The 7912-nt window shown below is 31.6% G+C and overlaps 1 protein-coding gene and 1 non-coding gene across 10 annotated transcripts in view; one reads left to right on the top strand and one right to left on the bottom strand.

Moving 5' to 3' along the window:
- Nucleotides 1-100: 100 nt before the first annotated feature.
- Trnad-guc (transfer RNA aspartic acid (anticodon GUC)) lies at nt 101-172 on the bottom strand. Its single transcript has one exon. It is a non-coding gene; the product is annotated as a tRNA-Asp (tRNA).
- Nucleotides 173-275: 103 nt separating this feature from the next.
- LOC129799715 (interference hedgehog) overlaps nt 276-7912 on the top strand; it is a 107689-nt gene continuing 100052 nt past the window's right edge. For 4 of the 9 annotated variants that reach the window (XM_055843896.1, XM_055843930.1, XM_055843915.1 and 1 more), the window contains exon 1: nt 290-805. The gene's annotated coding sequence lies outside the window, so the exon portion shown is untranslated. Of the gene's footprint in view, nt 806-7912 lie in introns of all 9 variants that reach the window. The other 5 variants (XM_055843888.1, XM_055843947.1, XM_055843921.1 and 2 more) reach the window with 2 other exon arrangements.

Here is a 7912-nt window from a genome sequence, read left to right as displayed (position 1 = left end):
ATGCAATAATTCTAAAGAAGATAGTGTAATATGAATTTTAAAGGGAAAAATAACAAAAAAAATATATGCTCCTTTGGTTTGAAGAAAAAAAAAAGAAATCCTCCCCGGCGGGGAATCGAACCCCGGTCTCCCGCGTGACAGGCGGGGATACTGACCACTATACTACCGAGGACTTGAATTCCACTTGCAAAAGTATCTTCACATTCTTGTGGAGGGGAAAAAGCTCCATGCCGCACAGGTGAAGGCAGCGTATATCTTTCGTAGATGATCGTGCTGCAGTCTCAAGAAAACATTGGTGCGAGAAGGACGTGTTTTCTCGATCTCATGCAAAGCCTCCTCTATAAATCCTAAAAATTCGTTTAAACAAAAAATTTACAAATCATTTAAACAATTTTCAATTAAAACCCAGCACACCTTGTGAAATGACAAAATATTTTCTTGGATCTTGAGTGAAAAAATGCGTTTTTCCTTGCGGTGAGAAAGGTGCTAAATTCCACACAAAAGTGACCGGTTTTCTGTTGACACAAGAGATTATCTGTGAATAATAAAATTAAAAGTGGCTATTTATACTATTTCTGCACAATTCTCTGCGATTTTCTCTGCCAGAAATCGATTGAAATAAATTGAATAAGCTAGTTTTTGTGTGTGCATCGGTTCCCCCCTGAAGACGTCAAAAAGGGAATTTGGGAAAGAAAAAGAAGCAAAACATTTCGACCATTTTCTTCATCTTCGCATCTTGGTGTTTGTGGAGGTGAATCAATCTTCTCAAAAGATCATCAATTACTCCAGCTAATCACCTTTTCATGTAAGTTTCATTGGCAAATTTTGCAATTTTACCCAAAATTTGGTGTTCTGTGGCGGTAGTTGGCAATTTTGGCGGGTAATTCTTATCAAAAATGCAAATTCCTACAATAAGTTCCACACACTGCACACATGCGCAATGTGTGGAAGCTGCCATGTATTTGTGTTGGTGGAGAGGGAAATGTTTCTCGTGGTCGTTGCAACTTGATGGCCGATTTGACCATAAAATGCATTGGATGGACTTTTTTTGCTGTCCAAGAAGTACATTTCGATGGTATTTTCTTGCAAAGGCAAAGTGCTCTACAACACTTGATTGCTCTGGCGACGGATGGAGCAGGTTCATGTTGTGCAAACAGTCTAGTAGATTTATTTTCTGAGCTCTGCAATCAACACCTCTTTCCCTTATCACTGAACTGATAGTAGCGTAAATCACCGATAAATCGATTGATATTAGTTTCACTTCAATTTTTGCTCCTCTGTTGCGTTACATGGGACAGACTTCAAAGATAGAAAATATATTTATTTTTAATATTAAATTACCTTTATTTTTTTTATAAAAAATATCCTTTCTTAATCAATTTATTCCATTAACACTTATAAAGTAAGCTTAAAGGACATCCTACACAGTAAAAAATAAGTACCACTATAATAGTAGGTAATTTTTGACATCTCTATTATAGTGGTAATTTTGGGAAAAGTGTAATTTTTAAAACGTGTAATCTTCAGCGTGTAATATTTTTTTGCGTGTAATTTCCAGCGTGTAATGTTTTTAGCGTGTAATTTGCAGAATGTAATTTTAAAAATGTGTAAAAAGGAGCGTGTAAAATTAAAACAACCTGTAATTTCTAGCGTGTAATTTTATTTTTCTTGAAAATTTCTTTTCATAATTTCTCCTTCGTCGTTTTTTAGGTTCCAGCATCAAATTTCCTCGGTTATTTGGCATGATTTCTCTATTCAGGATGAGATTATAATGATCTGTAAATTAGAAAAAAACAATCAGTTTTCAAATACGGAAAATAGAAATTTATGATTTGTAGTTCCAGGAGCGACATAGACGCTATTGTGAAAAGATTAAAATGATAATAATAATATCTCTTAGGGATTTGAGACTCACTAAGAGCACAAAAGGGCCTCACGGGGTAGAAACACTGGGGGAAATCGTCTATTCCGGGAATTGAACGTGGAATTATGACAAGTTGTAACATGTTCAATACCCGTTGAAATATATGCAGAATTTCACACTGTAGTTCTTAAAGATTGGACTGAAGGACTGATGATCACAAGAGGTGGTTATTGTGGGGGCCACCAATGGCAGAAAACTGCCCTTTGGACAAGATTCCGAGGCAAAATTTGCGCAGATAGAATACAACTCAAAGTGACACCACGTAAATCACAATACTGGATTTTTTCACAATCACTCATATAAAACATTAAAAAAAATACACACTATCAGTAGTATTCCACTTTTTTCTTGAGGGATTTGGTCTTTTTCACAAAATTAGAGGCTATAAAACTGAAAAAACTAAAGAAAATACTCACCGAGGTGGGCTTCCAGCAGCTGTCAAACTATAATGGCGATTTTACACGTTTTTGAGTACATGCACCAAATTTTACACGTTGTTGAATATTTACCACTTTTTAAGTGACACTGTTCCACTTGAATAGTGGTAAAAATTACATGTTTGAATTACACGCTGAAAATTTTTACACAAATTATTTTTTACACAAAGTTTACCATTTTAATAGTGGTAAAAATCAAAATTTACAATTTTTTTAGTGGTAATTTGGAAATTACATGTTATTTTTTTTACACGATTTTTTACTGTGTAGATTAGAAGCCTTAAAATAATTCAGCATGATTTCTTTTCTAGTGCCTTAAGTTTAAATCTATTCATGTATCTTTTTTAAACACTTTAATATCTTGAATTGTAATATTACAAATATTTCTATTACTGCAGAAATTATAGTAGAGTAGGGGAAAGTGACCATGCTTGATATGATCCAAGCTTAATAATAACTATTTATTTTCTATGTTAATCAATAGTTATGACTTATCGCAATATATTTCAATAGCTAGTGCTAAGCCTCACATTTCCTAAAAAAATTAGGATCCTAGCTCTTTTTTCCTAGTTTCAGGAAGCAAAATTCAAAAATAGGTCCGAAACTGTAATTTTGATACATGCTATTTTATAAGTATTTCTTAATTAATGTCACTGTTCAGGAAAACTACTATCAGAGGCACATAGAGGGTTCATCAGTATTAATATTTATGTAAAAATATTTTTACTTGGGGACACTGTTTTTGTGGGTGGTGACAAATTCATAAATTCTACCTGTGTCCATCCTATATTTTAAGAAGGGTCCATGAATGATAATTTTAATGTGGCAACTCTATCATTAGATGTGATTCTTTCATAATTACATCTATCGTAATCCGCCAATTTTATCAACAATTGACATAGTCTTCAACCCTGTTGCCTGAATTTTAAGGTTGCAGAGTGACATTTTCATGGGCTCAGAGTGAAAAAATGGTTTTCGCTATAGTGCCCTAATGTCATAAAAACATGGCTTAGAAAAATTACATAAAAGTGATTTTAAAACTAATAACCAGTCGTACAAACGATTTAAGCAGATAGATTAGAGTTCCGTCTAAATATTGATGTGCAATTTTTTGTATCCGGTGAAATTTTTGCAGTGAAAATAGGCCTCCGATTTGTCGAATCAATTATTATACAGGAAGGCCCCGGACCCGACTTGTATAAAAGTCGCCACTGAATTTCCATTTTCTTCTTGAGGAAAATCTAAGGATTTCCAGGAACTATGTGAGGTAGGACTATGAACCTAATAAGTGAGACATTTTTTTGTCATAGTGGAAGAATCGCTTCGATTTGTGTGTTAATCAGAAAAAAATCACAAACCTTGGACATCATTTTACAGTATCAAGCATGGTCACTTTCCCCTAAAGCGTGCTACCTTAGGACGATTTAAGCTTCGAACAATTCGTTTTTTTCAATGTATTATAAATGAATTTACACAGTAAAAAAATGTGTAAAATTTTACTACTATAATAGTGCAAAATCGACCATTTTAGTTGTTTAATTTAAAAATGTTTAAAAAATGCACAATAATTTGGTTGAACGTGGTTAAAAATTACCACTATTATGGCTGAAAAATTTTCAACAACGTTGTTTAATTTGAAAATGTGTAAAATTTTAACACTATAATAGTGTGAAATCGGAAAAATTAATTATTTAATTGCGATCTGCTTGTAAAATTTCTCGCTATTATAGTCATAAAAAATTTTCAACAATGTTTTGTAATTTAAAACTGTTCAAAAATTCAAAAAATTACCACTATTATAATATGATTACAGTTTTTCACATTATTATAGTGTGAAAAAATACACAATTTCATGGTATTTTTTGTCACATGATCAATAATTAACACAATTATAGTGTGAAGCCTTGTGTATTTCAACCAAAGTTGTTGAATTTTTAAACAAAAATTGTGTAAAAATTGTTGGATTTTTATTTAAGACATATACTTCAGTCGAGATGTTTTTCATTGTGCAAAAGTCATATAGAACATCAAATATTTATATGCATAATAAGTATATCGTGAAGATCCGAGCATCAGATGTAATTATCTCGCATTAGGGAGGATCCCGAGTACAGGAGAAAACATTACAAATGTCCAAAAAGACAAAAAAAAACTAAAATAAATGAAATGAAATGAAAATTCAACAATTTTTGAGTTTACACACAAAAATTCAACAACTCCAAATTCAACAACTTGAAATTCAACAACTTTAAATTAAACAATTTTAAATTAAACATTTTTTCCAAATTTAACACTGTAATAGTGGTGTGAAAGATTACACACTATAATAGTGTTAATGTTTATTACTGTGTAGTACAAGGGTCAGGGGCATATCAAGCCTAATAAAAAGAGAAGCTATTTTTCACTTGTCCATGTAAAAATTTTGCAGATATTGCACCGCGACTTCAACAAATTTGCTCGTAGTTCTTGTATTATTTCGGCGAACATTATGAAATATGTATTTTTAGATACAGTAGACTCTCTCAAATTCGGGCATATGGGACCGAAATGTCAGCCGAATTAGACAGAAATTCGGGCGACATGTGCATATAGATATTGAGTTTACACACTGATATATATCGTAAATTGCATGAAAATCCCTCAATAATGCAAAATCACATCAAAACTAAAACAAACCATGCTATATTTGAGCATATTTGATTCATTTGATAATCATAATCAAACTTGAAAAATGACAACAAACTTTTTTCAAATGTAACCGCTGCCCGAATTAAAAAGTAGCCCGATCTTAAAAGAGCCGAATTTGCGAGAGTCTACTGTAGCTTTTAATGCACGATTTCGAAATATATCAGACGAATAAATCAATTCTCGTTAAGAAAAAACTTGCCAATAGTCTTCAGTGCCTTTATGCAAAAATGTATGGAAAAATGAAATGTTGAGAGGCCCCTGACAAGGATTCATATTTCCAAAAAAAGGGCTATGAGTGAATTCCATAAGGAACATAGAAAAAAATAGCGCGTATCCCTTATCATTTTTCTCTTGCGATTAAGGGAGTACGTAAATCAAAAACTCTTATTTAGAAACAGCATATTTTCTGTATTTTTTTTACTACTCGAAATCCAAGAAAAAGCAGTTTCGTTCCCACATTTTTTTTTAAATTTTTCACCATTCTGGTATCTAAACTATGAGAGATATCGACTTTTGATCTTCGGTGACCCCTTCAAGTCAATATTCCCTAGAGATCCTACTTACCTAAATCACCCTCATGTTTTTGGAGGGAATGAAAGTCATTCCCTCCAAAAACATGTTTCTTTGACTTATCTCAAAATTGGGCCTGGCGATTTCGTTTGTTTCTGGATATGTTTTAGACGTTTTGGAGGTAGTTCAGCTGAACATTTTGTCCTTAGACACCTTTCACCGGAAAAATCGCTATCTTGAATTATTCTAGGTCTAATGGCCTAATTTTCACCCGATTTGGTTTAATAATTAATTTAAATGTTAGTGATTTTTTAAAGCAACCCTCTTCTTGAACAATTTTGACCATGTCACATATCAGATTATAAGATTAATACTTTCTGAACTGCGAGACTGCCAAAAAAAGATAGCAAGTGTTTTATCTTCCTTCTCTCTCGTGTTTCGCTCGAAAACTGACCGAATCACGTTTGGAACTCATGAAAAATTGCTCGAATTGTTTGTAATACGATTCAGAAAGCAATTAATACGATTCGGAAAACAATTAATACGAACAGTAATATCTTACTCATCGTATTACTCCACTAGAGTGTACCCTTTCCTGCACACGTGATTTTCCATTTGAAATTTTGCATACTATACACCTCTCTTTCCGTTTTTTTTTTTACTCTTAAGTATTAATATGTGACACCACGGTCAATTTCAAGATTAGTTTTATGATGATTTATAAGTAAATTTAAATCTTCAATAATATTATATGTACCCGAAAAATGTTCGAAAGAGAAGATAAGGCAGAGATTTTCGGAAATTTGAACAGATTGCAAAGCCTTGGACGTTTTGTCGCCCCTTTTTCAACACAATAAAAAGTTTAGTTAATTCAAGCTCTAAAGAATATTAATGTACGACATTTAAACTATATTTTCTGAAATTTTTATTTAAATATCTTCAAAATTCATCCCTTGACACCTGGGGTGGGATGATAACTTTTCGATAATCGAATCGAGAGTATCGATAAAGCTATATCTGTTAATTTAAGTAAATGTCGACTTAAGTTACAAGAAGTGCACCTATCGTTTAAATTATTCAGAATCGACAGTCAGTCGATAGTATCGAAAGTAAGTTACTATGTCACCTCTTATTATCGAAAACCTTATTAAAAAACTTACTTTGCGGTTTTAAATTAAATTTTCAGAAATATAGTTAAGTATGTTGTACTTTTATATTCTTAAGAACTTGAATTAAATATATTTAAATTATGTTGGAAAAAATGTAAATAAAATGTACTATTATTTTAGTCTTGATGGACTTACGTAACTCCTTAAATGCCTTTAGACATTAGGAGCAATTTTTGTCAAAAACTGCTTTTTTGAAGGAAGATGTTCGCGCTGCTATAGGTGGAAACGTCAAAATTCTGTCAAAAATGTATTTTTGACGAAAATTTCTCCCAATAATGTGTAGACACCTTAAGCTGAAACTACTTGAAGGACGAGTTTTCACAAAAAAAATTCAAATAAATAATTCTCTTCTATATGAACTTATTTTAACTTAAAGCTAAATTTTTTATAATTTACATGGAAAATTAAAGAAAAAGAACTAATAAGGGTTCAAAAAATTTATCTTACTAGTAGAATTATGTAAAAAAAAACATTTCTTAATTTTTTTTTTAATTTGTTATAAAAAAGAATTTAATAATCATTCTTTTTTTTTGAACTTCAAAAAGTAACTTCGGTTCTTCAGATCTATAATTACGATAATAAGTCATATGCCCCTCAAATACGAGATTAATCTTCAAGCGTTAAATCTTTAAATCGATCTTTTAAAAGGCTGATTCCTATTCTCCGACACAGATCTTTAATTTTAAAGTGTTAAATTTCTTTAGGGTCCTAAAGCTATAATGTCAGAAATTTCACAATAATTATTAAACCCAATATTCAAATATCAAATTTCTTTAAGTTTTCTTGAATGTTAGAACTAGTCGGTAGCATTTTTTAAATCTTAAATTATAGAAAATTTTAAGATTAAATTGTAATAGATCAAGCATCATTAGCTTCTGACTCAAAATTTGGAACTCTGAGATTTCCTAAAACAGAATTAGGTGGCAAAAAGTAAAAACAACGGAGAAGTACTCTAGTCTTGAATGTAAAAAGTCTTGTACTTCTTCTTGGTTTCCTTTTTCTTTTTGACCATCTGAAATAGTAAGAAAAGTTCAAAATTCCAAAATAAACATGATTCCGAATTACCTAATTTTATCCTACCGTTGAAAATCAGTTAGGGTAAGACGGGGTAATTCGAAATCTTGTCTATTTTGGAATTTTGAATTTTTCTTACTCTTTCAGATGGTAAAGGGGAAAAATAAAAC

This window comes from Phlebotomus papatasi, chromosome 1 (assembly GCF_024763615.1).
Source record: "Phlebotomus papatasi isolate M1 chromosome 1, Ppap_2.1, whole genome shotgun sequence".
Taxonomy (NCBI): Eukaryota; Metazoa; Arthropoda; class Insecta; order Diptera; family Psychodidae; genus Phlebotomus; species Phlebotomus papatasi.
This window is presented reverse-complemented; position numbering and strand designations above follow the sequence as displayed.